Source organism: Triturus cristatus, chromosome 4_1, assembly GCF_964204655.1.
Source record: "Triturus cristatus chromosome 4_1, aTriCri1.1, whole genome shotgun sequence".
NCBI lineage: Eukaryota > Metazoa > Chordata > Amphibia > Caudata > Salamandridae > Triturus > Triturus cristatus.
The window spans coordinates 1,218,876,722-1,218,893,177 of record NC_140585.1 but is presented as its reverse complement, the minus strand read 5'-3'; the positions used below and the strand labels follow the sequence as shown (position 1 = coordinate 1,218,893,177).

The window sequence follows — 16,456 nt, the reverse complement described above, 5'->3', positions numbered from 1 at the left end:
ACACCTTAACACCACCAATACACACACTATCCCCCCTCACCTTGCAATACCACCCCAACCATCCCCCGCACCATTACTCCCAGCATCCCACACACACCCCTTAGCCTAGCCTTCAACCATCCTCTTAACGCCACTCATCTCCCCTTTTCCTACTCCTCCCCCAACATCAACACTAATCATTCAGCTCTAACTCCACATATAACCACCTCCTCCCATCAGCCCGTCAGCCCCACTGCCCCTCCTTTCCTCACCTATACCACCACAGATCCTGACATAGCCGAATCTCAGTCCCCACCCCTTCCTGCTTCTTCACTCCCCCCCTCCATCGACATACACACAGAAAGAGTTCTTCGCATTGATCCGGACCAAGACTCCCCCTTAAACGACACTAAAGATGCAACTACTCCGCCTACTCCCACAGTCCAGCCATCTAATAAGGACACTCTCACGCCTGACCCCAGACTTGACTTGATATTATCAGCCCTTCAGCAAGTCAAAACTGACATCCAAACCCTACACAACATTAGTATACAGCAACCCAAGTTCACACGCACTAAACAGGAATACAGATCTTTTCCACACTCCAAGCACTCTCGTCGCACCCAACATCTACTTGCAAGCTCCCAGGATCAGTGGTCCCCACGTTGGAGCACAGTGCCGCACCCTAATGCTATATCCTGCCCAATCAGGATGATAAACCCTTTATCTGCTAAAGAATTAGGGGCCCTCCTTCGTTCTTACGAGCCACCTCACCCTACACATAACTCTGTGCATCCAGTTAACTTACATACAGACTCCCGAATACAATCTATCCCGATAAACACATACAGAGCCACTAGACACAACTCCAGAGGCATAGTTGAAAATAACCTCACTCGAATCCCCCTCACAATCGAACCCACCACAGTATCCAATAAGATGTGGCCAAATTGTATTCTCCTAAACTGCAGAACCGCATCTAGACATGCAGCCGATATAGCTGATCTAATACTCACTAACGAACCAGACATTCTAATCCTGACGGAAACATGGTTAAATGAAGCATCTACTCCCATCATGGACATTTTGCTTCCCCCTAACTATGACATCACCAGACTAGACAGAACGGATAGGCCAGGCGGTGGGATAGCCTGCATACATCAGAACAGCCTAACAGTGACCAACTCTAATGCCCCCGCTTTATTCTCATGTGAATACCTCTGCTTAAACATAGCCAGTAATAACAAACAAATATGTTCTTTACACACTTTCTACCACCCTCCTGGAGATAACCTCACATTCATAGAACACTTCATGGATATTCTAGCGTCAAACGACATCCAACAAAATAAGCAAATATTCCTGGGGGACTTCAACCTTCACTGGGATGACCAGAACGACCCAGGGGTAAACAGCCTCAAAGCCTTCCTCTCTTACCTTAATCTTAACCAAATATGTAACAGCCCAACACACGACAAAGGCGCAATTCTCGACCTAGTAATCTCCAAGGTGGACGCCACACAGCTCGACTCGATCCTCCCCTGCGACTGGTCTGACCATCACGTCATTACATTCCAAGTCTTAGAAATGGTTAAACGACTTCCAACACAACCCCTGAGAACTAAAATTTGGAAGAAAGACCTGAAAAACGTCGGCTCTGACCTTCTAGCATCATCTAATTCAAACCTACTATGTCCCCCGGAAGACCTAGCTGATGTCCAGGGGCTGACCAATCACTACTTTCACTCCATGAACAACCTACTGGACAAAATAGCCCCTCTTCAACTGAAAAGAACTTCCACAAAAGTGTCAAAACCTTGGTATGATGGAAGGCTAAATGAAGACAGACGCTCTCTTAGAGTAATTGAACGACGTTGGTGAGCCGCACCCTCAGCTGACCACCTCAAGCTACTAAGAACCTCCAGAAACTCCTACTTTAGAAAGATCAGAAAATCTAAAACCGACTTCTTCAGGACTCAACTAGACCAAGCCAAGAACTGCCCCAAAAAGCTATTCGATCTTATCAAAGCTCAAACCAAGAACGCACACATTCTCCCTAAGGCCATCCCAGTCACTCTACCCAATTGTGATGAATTTGCCTCCTTCTTCGCCTCTAAAACAGAATCCATAAAATCAGACCTACTCAAGGACCTCCTATCTCTCTCAGACATGCAAAAGAACTCATCATCTCCCTCTTGCAGGTGCCCAAGCTAATGACCACCCAAAATTCAACCTCAAAAACAACGCAACCTGGTCCCACTTCTACACTTACAGTGAAGATACCATATTAAAGACACTAACCACTCTGAAACCTTCCAACGATTTCACAGACCCGCTCCCGGCCAACTACTTAAAAGGCTTCATTCCTCTGTTACTACCCCTCTGGACCAAGATCATAAATACCTCCCTCCTTCAAGGATCCATTCCAGACATCCTGAAAACAGGTCAGGTATCCCCTATCCTCAAGAAAACAACAGCTGACCCCTCGGATCTAAATAACTATCGTCCGATTTCTAACATACCTATGCTAGCCAAACTCCTGGAAAAATGTGTTAACATGCAGCTGAACAGTCACATTGACCAATTCAACCTGCTTAACCAATTTCAGTCAGGCTTCCGAGCAGGTCATAGTACCGAATCAGCCATGACACATGTAATTGACGACGCTATAAAAATCCTGGACCAAAACGAAGCCTGTTTACTAATCCTTCTCGACCTGTCATCAACATTTGACACCGTCAAACACGGCAACTTGCTAGAACTCCTGAAACACAGAATGGGACTGTCTGGAGCTGTATTTAACTGGTTCGCCTCTTTCCTCCAAAATAGATCCCAAAGATTCATGGTCAGTCAATCCCTATCCAACTCCATGCCAGTCATGTTAGAAGTTCCGCAAGGCTCCTCCCTCTCACCCACCCTTTTTAACCTTTTCATGGAACCTCTCACCGAACTTCTCAGCCTCGCCAAGATTCACTTCCATATGTATCCAGACGACACCCAAATCTACATCAAGATCCACCCACTTGAAGACATCAAATCGCTCAACACCACACTACAAAAAACCCAAACATGGCTGGCCGAAAACCATTTGAAACTAAACTCCCTCAAAATGGAATTCCTCTTAATCGCTCCCCCTAACAAAACACCCACTATCCTGGACTGGCTGAAGCACTTAACTGCTCTCAAAGGACAACCTCTCATCGTTGACTCAGCAAAATCACTAGGTGTAACTTTGGACAGTAACCTAAAGATGCAGAAGCATATCAGCGCTTCCACAAAAGGAGCTAACTTCCACATGAAGATACTGCGAAAACTGAAACCCTTTCTACCAGCCTACGATTTCAAACAAGCAGTTCAAGCCCTAGTAATCCCTAGAGTGGAATATGGGGCGGTAACCTTATGCGGCCTCCCAAGGTCGTCGACAGCCCCGCTAACAGCCGCTATCAACTCAGCTGCGAGACTCATCACAGGCTCAAAGAGAACCTCTCACATCTCCCCAGACCTGAGAGCCCTCAACTGGCTACCGTTTGAAGCTAGAATTCATCTGAAAATCGTGTGTATGACGCACCAGGCCCTTCACCATAACTCCCCGCACTACCTAGCTCAGAAACGGGTGCTCTCCACCGGCATCAGAGCCTCTAGGAGTGCCAAGACTCTTCTACTGAAACCACAACGATTTGCCAAGAAAAAAACCCATAACCGATCCTTCTCTGGTATGGCTTCTAGGATCTGGAACACTTTGCCCATTAAAACAAGAATTAACCCTTCCACTGCCTCCTTCAAAAAAGAAGTGAAAGTGATCCTCATGGCTAAATTCATGTGAATTTTCTGACTTATTACTGTATTTTATTACTAGTTCTGTTTTTATACTCCATACTGTTTTCTTTCTGTTGTCGCTAGCTGCTTTTTTTTTACATTTATGAGTATTGTATATATGATTCACTTATATCTTTATTTGCTATGTCTACTCCTATTTTCTACATCTGACATGTAAAGCGCTCTGATACTCGCAAGGGTCTTGTTTGCGCTATCTAAAACCTTCAAATAAATAAATGTCATCTTCACCACATAGAGAGGCACCACACTCTGGGGATGTGGACCCTGCGTTTACCTCTCCTAAACAGTTTAGTATCGCTGACACAATCTTCACTGGAGTCAGAGGCCCCCCTGGACCTCAAGTTTACCTTGCGCTGGCTCCTTCTGTGCTATGGTTGCTACTGCCTGTGTCCGTCAGCAGCTACCTTTTTCTCTTCAAGGGCAAGGTTAGACAGCTTCGTCTTCTAGTCCCTCTCATCCTGCCTTTCTGCCATCTGTGATGGGGAAACACTGTAGGCAGATACACTGCTCACTGTCCTGGACAATACAGGTGATGTTGCTTCTTGGGGAGAACACTACAACACTGGGGCTTCCTCAGTGTCCTCCTCATTTCCCTCAACAACCTCATCGTCATTTTCCTCTGAGGTGCATTGCAAATGATGGGCTTCATCTCAGGCTCTAAGACAATTTGGTACACCTCTTTGCTGGGCTGCTTGTTCAGCTTTAGTCCTCATTGTTTGCACCTGCTCCTGAGCTCGGCCGTGCTAAGGCTGTCCGTGTTATTCACATCCATCTCCATATTCCCAAAACAATTAAGTGCTAAAATTGAGGGTAAAAATTAATTTAAGAAAAAAAATGAAAAAATGCCAATCAGAACTAAAAGCCGGTTAAAAATCCCAAAAGTAAATTTTTTATGTCAATTTAGAAGGGATTTTTAATTTCAAATTAAATCACTGTGCGGCAATGCAAAACACAAGAACTAGATCTCATTGTGGAAACCAATGTAAGAAATTGCATTAGTGTCTGGGTTGAGTAAATACCCACCACAAGGTATAATCACCAACCCGGTCAGAGCGAACACTCAAACTCTCTAAATAAACCTGAGCTCAACCCCCTGGTTGATATGGCACAGACCAGACAGGCCTAACTTTGAGCAGAGTGTAAAGTATGCAGTACCATAACAATAAAAAGTCAATATGCAAAACAATAAAAATCCCAAATCAAATTAGAACAAAGAGTAAAACTTTAATATACAAGATGACACCAAAATGACAAAAATCCAATAAAGGGAACCAGAGATATAATTATTTTAAATTTTAAGTAGAAATAGCACCAAAAAGCCTACGGGCCCCAGATAGTCAACAGTTGCAGTAGACCTGCTCATAGGCACAATTTGAGGCTAACTGCGATGGAGCATCAGTTGGATGTACTATCCAGGTTCGCTCTGGTAAAAGATTTTACCTTCTGGTTTAGGGCCTTGGTATGAGTATGGCAGTCCATCCACCACCACCCGGCAGTCCGAACTCCCTATTATGATGGTGGTGGTGGGACCTCCACAAGACCAGGATCGCAATCTGAAAGAAGCTGAAAATGCTGGCGGTACTGATGACTTCACAACTGAGCATATTATGACCTGCATTTCTACCACCCATTTCATGGCATGGACCCAGCCATGAAAAAGATGGCAGAAATGCAGGTACCCAGGTGAATCTGACCACGGGGAAGCATGAGGGGGCACATGTTGTGCCCCTCTACAGTTGTACCTTTGTGTGTGCACTTTGTGGCATGCATGACATAGTGCATGCCACGCGGTACACGTATCTGCTACAGTTCTCTCATGGCGGCGGTATGCTGTTTCAGCTTTCCTATGAGCCTAACATATCTGCTGCCGTGCCACATCACCACCCTCCTGCCCTTGATTTAACTCATAATCTGGGGGGCAGGTTCATCATGAGCTTGGCGGTCTTCCTGGGACTGCCGCGGTGGTGGTCCCAGAGGAAGACCGCCAAACTCGTAATAAGGCCCTTAGTCTTTTTGTGGGGGGTGTACTATGGTAATTCTAGTATTTCCCACATCTAACACTGAAATCCATTTTAGAGCTGGTAATGTACCCACAACAATTCAGAGACAGACATACGTAGGAGAAAAGCAAGGTCCTCCATCAACAAGACATTAGATCCACAAGAATTGTCTTGAAATCCTGTTCTCTCACTATCAACTGCGTCCCATCTGTTAAATGTAAACCCAGAGACAGAAATCTGGTAAAGCAAAAGAAGGGTCCTCCTGCACCAGACGATAGATACACAAGAATTGCTATGTCAGCCTGTTTTCTCCCTTTCAAGTGTGCTCCAAGTCCTATCTGTAAACCCAGTAGACCTGTCAAGTAGGATTTGACACTGCATTGTCAAAAAGGATGCCCACAAACCCCAACCTGCATATTCTGCGAGTTCAGAGTAGTCATTTCTGTCCATTCAGGTCAGCCTATTTTGCTTCTGGGAGGAATTTCACACCTCTTTACCACCTATTCAAGGCTAATCGCTTGCTTGATGAACTTGGAGAACTAATGGAAATTAGCCTCAAGGAACTTCAAGCAAAAAAAAGATAACTTTCAAAATGTTTATTTTCCTTCATATTTATTTGAAACTATTTCCCCTCCCATTTCATTGTATTTTTAGAAATTTTAAAAATAGTTTTTTAATCATTTTTCCAGCTGGTCTCATTCATGGGATACAGTATTAGTATTTTAATCTGCACTCTGGTTTTCTACAAGGACAGCTAGGTCCTCCACAGTGAAAATTGCATTGTCACTGTAGGGCCATAGTAATATTAATGTTCTACATGTCCCACTTGTAAATGCCACACACCCTACCTTGTGTGAGTTTTTAGGTTTCCATAGGGTTCACTCACTAATATTTAAAAGGGAGTTTTTCTCCTAACAAAAGAGGTACTTTTTAGACAGCAGGTTGCAGGTTTAAACCTACAGCAATCAGGCTACATTAGTAAGCCTGAAGTCAGGTGTGCGCCACCACTACAATTAATGGTACAATAGATGCAGCAGCCTACTAGTTGCATTTAACTTCCAGACACTTGGGTACAGTTTGTGCCATATACTACGTCATTCTAGGCTAGTTAGATATACCAATTAGGGGTATGCCAATTCAACCATGTTTTAAAGGGAAGCATAGGCACTTTACTACTAGTTAGCAGGAGTAAAGTGCACAGAGTTTGAAAGCCAGCAAATATATATGGTCGAGTAAAAGTAAAACATCTGGGGTGACCACGTAGAAATGGCAGATTTCCTACAGGTTGCATAGCTCCTACAGAGCTATATTTTGCACATGTAGGGGCAGAATGTGGCGGTCCTAATGGCCATTAGTAAATTGTGTGACAGAACTCAATGTAAAAGCAAATGGGTGATGTTCTATCATCAGACACTAGCAAAGATCAACCCGCTCACATTTAATGGATGATGTGATGTCCTTTTGTGTGCTACCGGACAGAGATGGCTTTGCAGTTGAACACATAGGACTTAGGTCTGCATTGTCCTCCTCCGTAGGTAACGAGATCATTAAGAAAGCTCTCACAGGCCTAATGCACACATTTCTTAAGGTGTAGCGGGATTCCTGCAGACCTCTCGAGTTCTTAACTTGACCCATGCCTAATTGATGTTCAAACATTTACCGAAATCCAAGCTAAATGTGCAGTATCATCTCCATCCATTAGGGGACAGGGTACCCAGAAGTTGATCATGAAAAAAGAGTCTACAGACTGAGGCCCTGATTAAAAGTGCAGGTGCTATTTAGCTAACGTGATAAATAACGATACCATGGAGTACGTTATTTATTGGGAGCGGTAAATAGCACCTATTTCAAGTTTGTGGGAAATTACATGCGGAGTTTCCTTAATGCACCAAAATCACCAAGGTGTAGTAAATACCGTACATATTTCTCCTGTTAAATTTCTGCAGGTTTGGTTTGCCGAAACTTAACGAAGCTTAAGGTATTGCACTCCTCTGATCATTATCGGATAATTTAAACAGGAACATCTTCAGGTTTTTAGGGGCCCTGGGCCAAATGTTTTTTGCGGGGGCCCCTCTTCGGAACAGCTTTGTATTTATGATCAGATTTCAGCTCTTTCATGCCCTCTCTGGCCAGCTCACTGAGTGCACCTGCTGCACTGCTCCAAATTCTAAATGTGTTCACATCAAAGTATTCATGGTAGTGAGGTGTGTTTTCAATATTGTAACACAATGGCCGCTCACTAATATTGTTTTCAAATAATCTCTGTGACACCCTCCTATTTCTCATAAGTGAGGTCCTGTTTTGATCTGCAAGAAACTTTTTTGTGCATGTTGCATGAAACATAAGTAGAACATTTCTCTGCACAATGTAATAGACTCACACGTCACTCACATCAAAAATAAATTAAAAGATGTTGTATTTAAAACAATCTGTTTACGAATTATTCAAGTTCAACATGGCACAGCTCTCTGCAGAACAGAGATGGCTGTATCAGGGTCCCATGACAGGCTGGGGTCCTGGGCTAGAGCCCACTTTGTTCATGCCTTAAAACGTCTCTGACGTTAAATACTTTCAAATTCGTAATTTCGACACATGCGTAAAGAGGTATTTATACATGGGTCAGAATGAACCGACCCACTCGTAATCAGACCCTTAGAGTAATGGAGTCCAGTCACCATAAATGTAACTTTACCCTGCTTCCCTATTTTCGGGCACTGGTTCAAATTATTGTCGCCACTTGTTTCACAACATGCTCTTCCAACAGCAGGATCATCTCCTGAAACCTGAAACTCCAACCTAATAACATAACCTAGCAGTACTGCAGCACGAGTCAACCGAAATCTCGAGAGGGGGGTTTGGGAGAGGACTGATACAGATGATGAAGTCACCCCTGAGATATGCACCGCCGCAGGCCTTTTCTGCCTCTGAGATTGCTTTCCATAGCTGTGTTCCAGTGTGAAAGCCTCGGAAGCCTTCATTCGTCCAAAGAAAAAACTTTTTCCAAACTCCACCCTGCCCACCAACAACATCGGCTTTGCTTGTATGGCACGCTGTGCCGAGGGCTTCTTTCCGGAGTTATATGTGCTTTGCACATTGAATTAACCCTCATGTTTTCAGTTGTGAAAAGATAAAATGCTGAGTCTGTTTGACAGAGACTGGAACCTATGACCTGCAGATTATTAAACAATTGATGTTTCTAACCATCTTGAAAACTGTTTCAAATATGATGTGTATGATGTGATTAATGTTTCTAAGTTCATGATTACAAGTCCTTCTAACCATTGTACCTCAATGTAATGGAATAATGTATATGCTAAACTGAAATGCATTTAAAATGGCCACGTTTTAAAGAATACGCTCCTTTGAAGTGCTTTAAACATATGGATTCTCTGGGCCAACAACAGAAGACCCCCGCCAACTCTCTAAAAGTCTAAACTCTCGAATATCGTGGCATTCGGTAGAAGCCAGGAACCAAACAAATGGAAAAAATATTGTTTTGAAGCAAGTATGGTCTACTCTATGGGCTTTCATCATGCCCATATCTTTGCATTCGCCCCTTCATGTGCCTTTCTAAATTCCTTTCTTTTAATTGGTGAAACATCGCTATTTGTCCCGCCTTTGGGTGTGTTTTTCAGTTTTTGGCCACTGCCCTTGTTACATGTCCCCCTTACTCTTTTGTTTATTTATGTATTGGTTGTCTTTTTTTTATTTGAATTACTCCCTTGCCGTTTGTTCACACATGCTCACAAAGGGAGTTCAACCGTTGCCCTAGTAGGATCTGCATTTGTGTAACTTTGTTTCCCTTCAGATTTAGTTTCAATTGCCATTGTTTAATTTTATTTGTTGAGTTTATTTTTATTTGTTACTATCAGCATATTTTTTTTTTGTAGCACCAACGCCGAGATTCAAACCTAGTTCCCCAGTTCCAAGTCGGTAGCTGTGTATGTTACGCCACATTGTCAACTTGTTATTTACAGCGAGCATTTCATAGAAGTGCCTGCGCCTTTAACATAGACGCAGGGTCGCATTCTCTACTTCTAGAAAACTTTCCACATTCAGGGCCTTTTTACATGTTCAGCGGTCCATGGACCGTCGTCCTGGGGGTGAGCCGTCCTCCATATTATGAGTTGGACAGACTGGTTGTCCAAAGTCTGAGGCTAAACTACCGGCACCCCCAGCACACACTGCCTGGGTTGTGGTCAGGGGAAGGGAGCTTCCAATGAGTAGTATAGAGGCACAACACCACCGTGCGTATTACAAGTTGACTTCCCGATGAGATGACCACAGCAGTCAGACCGCCTCCTAAAGGTCAGTGGGAACGAATGATTTGGGGATCATACTCACCGCTTTCCCATTCTCCAGAGGAGATTTCATTGTGGATCCCTACACAGGAGCCTCTTCACCTGAGGAATTCGATCCCATCTTCGGCGATATACAGGTGAGTCTTTTTCATATCATATACCCATTGCCAGGATTGCCCAAATCATGGGCTGAACCCTTGTAATGGGTATATGGTGGCGAACTCATAATAAGGCCCTTAGTCCCTGCTATCAAACGCAAAGTGCGAGATTGTACAATATAAATGTACAATATTCCATCTATTGCGAGCCCAAGGTGTTTCCAGGTTTAAAGTTCACCTGTCAATCACTGTTTGTAATGTGACGTATGAACAGAAAAGAGAGACTGCGTAATGTCATTGGCCTATACTTCAATGCTCGTGGCTCATAGGCCAAGGCCAGAGCACATTTACGTGTTGCCAGCGGTGTTTGAAGCTGTCGGGTTGTAGTAAACTGTGCAGTGATGTGTAGCACCAGATCATGAATAATTTGTCCCTCGTTCCAAGGGTCACATTAAATACAAGCTGGTAACACTGTGTACTGCTGATTCATTTCTAAAGTGAACGTGATGACTTTTCATGTTCTTTTGCGTTAATTGCACTGTAGGGATTCGTAGGCTGTGTTAAGTGTACCGTGAAGGTTCTCTTCATTGTCAAATGTTAGTGGTGTGCTATTTTTTTATCTCTTAGTTGTTTAGGTGTTTGTAACATGGACGTGATCAGGACGTTTCAAAAACAAATGTTGTCATTTTTGTGATCAAATTATACTTGCTTTTGTTAGTAGTCATTTTCTCTCTGCGTTACCTAAGAGATAATATCCCATTTTACATACTAGAGAATACATTAGGATGGGGGTTCAAAAATATAGCAATAAACAGGTAAACCTGGGCTCCCAGCACATTGTTTTTTTGTAGAGCCGACACTGAGACTCGAACCGGGTTCCAGATTGGATTGTTGCCTCCAATCTGTCCCCAGGGAAGGAAAAAGCCTACTAGACACCATGGACGATTTTATTTTAGGAGAAATGGGTGGAGGTTCCCTGCCTAGGCACTGGGCCTAACCCCACCCCTCAAATGACCCGCAACAGTCTTTCTGACCCTTCCCCACCACCAGGGGGCAGATAAGAGGTCTTTAATCCCAATCTGTCTCGTTGGGGGGAGCAGAAAGCCCACTAGACAGCAAAGAGGTTTTTTTTATAGTTACTAGATGTGGGGATGGCCTGCCTACCCGCCCACACAAGGGGCCTAGACTCCACCTCCAATATGTCCACAACAGTCTTTCTGCCTCCCTGGGGACTAAAGCATCCCCATATTTTTGGCAAGAAGAGAAATTTTGAATCTCCCTTTTTTTTGTACATATGGGTAGCCGATTTGAAGATTGATTATGTCATGCATGTTGTAGACACTATATTATGGAGAAAATATTAATATTGTATGTGGATAAATGTATGACAAAATGTTAATAAAACATATTTTTTAAAAATGGGTAGCAGATTTGGGCAAAGTCCCAATATCGTCCTACTTGTATGATGAATGGCTGCTCCTTACGGACTCAGGTCAGCTGCCACCTGGGGAAATTAACCAAACTCAGACCTTTTTAAAAACTAGACATCTGGGGGAGGCCAGGGTGGTATGCCTTGAATGGATCCCATTAAGTTTTCTTAACCACAATGTCTTGCAAACATCAAACATCACTCCATTATGGATTCCATTATGGATTCTCCTAGTTGACAAACATTTACAGTTTTCAATCAATCAATCAATCATTTGTAAAGCACACTACATACCCGTGAGGGTCTCAAGGCGCTGGGGGGGTGCGCTACTGATCGAACAGCCAGGTTTTGAGTGTTCTACTGAAGGTCAGCAGGTCTTGGGTCTGTCGTAGGCTCAGTGGGAGGGTGTTCCATGTTTTGGCGGCGAGGTGGGAGAAGGATCTCCCGCCGGTGGTAGTTCTTCGGATGCGCGGGACGATGGCTAGTGAGACGTCGGCGGAGCGTAGCTGGTGGTTGGGGATGTAGAAGGAGAGTCGTCTGTTGAGGTAGGCAGGGCCGGTCTTGTGGAGTGCCTTGTGTGCGTGGATGAGGAGCTTGAAGGATATCCTCTTGCTGACGGGGAGCCAGTGCAGGTTTCTCAGGTGGGGGGTGATGTGGCCGTGGCATGGTATGTCGAGGATCAGTCGTGCCGAGGCATTTTGGATGCGTTGTAGTCGTTTGATGAGCTTGGTCGGGGCTCCCGCGTAGAGGGCGTTTCCGTAGTCGAGTCTGCTACTGACGAGGGCCTGGGTGACTGTCTTTCTTGTATCTGTCGGGATCCATCTGTAGATCTTACGGAGCATGCGGAGGGTGTTGAAGCACTAGGAGGAGATGGCGTTGACTTGCTTGGTCATTGAGAGCGTTGAGTCCAGGATGATTCCCAGGTTGCGTGCGTGGTCTGTGGGTGTCGGGGCTGCCCCCAGTGCCATCGGCCACCAGGAGTCATCCCAGGCTGAAGGGTTGGAGCCGAGGATGAAGACCTCCGTCTTGTCCGAGTTCAGCTTCAGGCGGCTGATCTTCATCCAGTCGGCAACGGCCTTCATTCCTTCATGGAGGTTGGCTTTGGCGGTGATGGGGTCCTTGGTGAGGGAGAGGATCAGTTGAGTGTCGTTGGCGTAGGAGATTATGTTTAGGTCGTGCTGTCGGGCGACGTGTGCAAGCGGGGTCATGTAGATGTTGAACAGTGTCCGGCTGAGGGAGGATCCCTGGGATACGCCGCAGATGATCTCGGAGGTTTCGGATAGGAATGGGGGGAGGCGGACGCTCTGGGTTCTGCCTGAGAGGAAGGATGTGGTCCATTCCAGGGCCTTGTCTCGGATCCCTGCGGCGTGGAGGTGTGCGCGTAGTGTGCGGTGGCAGACGGTGTCGAAGGTGGCGGAGAGGTCTAGGAGGATGAGTGCTGCGGTTTCCCTAGGTGCCAGCTGAACTATGGCCCAAAATCCAAACCAACCCACTTTGCAAAAAGCGGGTCAGTTTTGAGTGGAAAAATGTGATGTACCCATGTTGCGTATTGGGCAATTTTCTGTCGAGGGCACTGGGCCTACTTGCACAAGTGAGATGCCATTTTTATTAATAGACGTGAGAGCATAGAATAGTAGGATATTCATTATTACCAATTGGACTTCGCTGCATTTGTGCTTCCAAATGTAAACCAGTATGTAAGAAAGAAGACATTTTGAAAAATACCCTCTAAATCATATGCTCGTACGGGGACTGTTAGACCTGTCATCCTTAGAGTGTCTTCCCACAAACATTTTGCCTGTTTACCTCCTGTTTTTACTGATTCTATTTGTTGGCCTTGGGACCCTGAGCCCTTTACCACTCCTGACCAGTGCTAAAGTGCATGTGCTTCTCCCCTAAACATGGTAACATTGATGTATACACAATTGGCATATTTAATGTACTTAGAAATCCCTTGTAAAGTGCTATAACCATATACCCAGGGCCTGTAAATTAAATGCTACCAGTGGACCTGCAGCTCTGATTGTGCCACCCACACAAGTAGCCTTTCAAACCTGTCTCAGGCCTGCCACTGCAGGGTGTTTGTGTGCAGTTTACTGCTACTTCGACTGGGCCTTTAAAACCCTTTGCCAAGCCTTAAACTCCCCTTTTATTACACATAAGCCCTAGGTAGCCCATAGGGCAGGGTGCTGTGTAAGTGAAAGGTAGGACATGTACTGTTATGTTTTGCATGTCCTGGTAGTGACAAACACCCAAATTCATTTTTCACTACTGTAGGGCCTACTCCTGTCATAGGTTAACATTGGGACATCCTTAATACACTTTTAAGTTGTAATCCTGATTAGAAAGGAGTGGCTTTGTCATATTTTATATCTTTGGAATAGTAATGATAAATCCCCTTTGCTGGTGAAGTTGGATTTAACATTACTATTTTAGAAATTCCACTTTTAAAAAAAGTGGATATTTCTCTGCTCTTACTGCTGTGTAAACCTGCGGTCTGTCTCCAATACACATATGGGGTGGGCAACAACTTCACTTTGTGCATTCACTCTAAACAGCCACAAACACAGGAAGGTTAAGTGTGTCCGAGCACTCATCTGCATTCTGATGGCCCTACCTGGGCAGGAAGGGAGGGAGGAGCTGACACTTGCGCCTGAATAATTAGTGTCCTGTCCACACACAAAGGGCTGATTACCCCACACTAATAGTCTGCAGCCTGGGCTGGTGAGAAGGGACCTCTGTGCAATTCAAAGACCCTTCTTTGAAGTCACTCCTACTTCAGAGGTACAACTGGGTATAAGTACTGGGTCTCTGACCCCCTCCAAACCAGACACAAACTGGATCTGTGAAAGACTCTGCCAGGAGGCAGGACTGCTGTGCTGATACAAGGGATGCCCCTCTGCTGGACTGCTTCTCTGGAAGAACTGCTCTTCTCCTCTGCTTTTCTGCCATGGTGCCTGCTACCCTCTGCTGATGAAAAGGACTGTACTCCTCTCACTTGAACCCAAGTGACCCCAAGGGCTTGCTACCTTGCCCCCTGGTCTGAAGTCTCAGGGACATCAAAGACTTCTGGCAAGGCTTCATCATCACCTGGACTCTGCTATCTGTGAGTCCCAACCTGTCAAGTGGTGCCAACCCAGTCCTTGGCACATGGGAGTGAGTTTTCTGGACTGACCCAGCAGAATCAATGCATTGTCTCCATTGCGCTGATTAGAACTGAAGTATCCTGCCCGATGTATTGCTGTTCGAGTTCATCACTTCACCGACTGCGCAGCTCAACAATGACGCATTGTCTGCATCACAAAGGGGTTCCCCGATAAAGCTTCTCCGACTTCGTGGATTGGAACCAATGAATTGCCTACATCTAAGGGATCGACGACAATGTTTCTCCTCCTCAGGTCCTCACATCGAGCGATCTACGTCGATGCATCCTCCATCCAAGGTACTTTTCTCAGTGGGCCAAATCTGGTCCCTGTATCTGATCCGTGCTCTATCACGATCTGCCTGAATTTTAGATTTGCCCCAGTCAAGTGCGATAAGATGTCCCCAGTTGGCGCTGTATGACTCTAAGCACTGTATTTACTCTTTAAATATTCAGAACTCCGGTTCTACTAATTGGAATTTTGTCGTTTTGGCCTTGATTAACTCATAAAATTATAGGGTTTTTTTTGTAACCTGGAGTTGATTTTTTTGTAGTGTTTTCATTGTGTTACTGTGTGTGTGTGTTTCACAGATGCTTTACACAATGCCACTTTAGATAAGCCTGACTGCTCTGTACCAAGCTACCAGATGGTGAGCCCAGGTTATATTTTAGTGTGTATCTAGCTTATTCTGACTGGGATTGTGGTCCCTGCTTGGACGGGGTACATACCTCTGGCAACCACATCCCAATTCTGGATAGCTGCAGTTATAGGTAAGTAAAAAAAAATATTTCTGTCCTCGGCACATTGTATAGGAAACTGAGTCAGTTCATTACCTGTTACAGCCTACAGCCTAAAGTGTGATATTAACTGCTGATATTTACATGGGAGAAACGTGCCTGAAAAAAACGGAATATGCAGATTTTGGTGTGTAATCACTAAAATCATGATGTTGTTCCACATTATCTTGGGAAAATTTGCAATTTTTGTTACTTATTGCATCTGATAAATAACGATCCCCATAGTACCAGAGTATCGCTGTTTATCGTGCACAATAAATAACTCACCAATATTGGAGCACACATATTCAAGGCCTTATTGACTAATGTAGGGCATTATGTTTTCGATTAAGAGAAACAAATGTATTGGCATTACAGTATTATACATATCTAAGTTATGCACAGTATCATTGTCCTTATGTCAATATCCATTGATATAGACCACAACAGTGTAATCAGTGTTGCTGTGTGCGTCCTCAGAGCAACTGCCCCCACAGCGCACAATACAAAATGCCTTGAAGTCCATTCCAAACACAGTATAAAAATCAACAAATTGTATTTAAGTTACCGCCTCCCCTCCTTGATTTACTTGTTGCATATTTCACATTTTGGTGGATACCACATTTTACAGGTTAACTTCTCTTGCTGTGAGAATCCAGCCTCTTAATTATCTTGCTGCTCCCCCAATATATTTTGGGGGTGCAGTACCTTGGAATTTCTCTCATCACTGTCATGTCCGCAGTTGGTGAGACAGCAGCTCTGTTACCAGCAAGGTCATGGACCATGGCACCCGTGCCAGCAGCTCATCTGCCAGCCTATCATCGTGCCTGACTTTTTTATATGTGCATCCTCCACCCCAGCCATTCCATCATAATGCCACAGTCATTCGGCTG

General features: G+C 44.7%; 1 protein-coding gene across 5 annotated transcripts in view; it reads left to right on the top strand.

The window, feature by feature from the left end:
• The window catches only part of ARHGEF25 (Rho guanine nucleotide exchange factor 25), a 980,382-nt gene that overhangs the window by 688,570 nt on the left and 275,356 nt on the right, over positions 1–16,456 (top strand). The window lies entirely within an intron of this gene.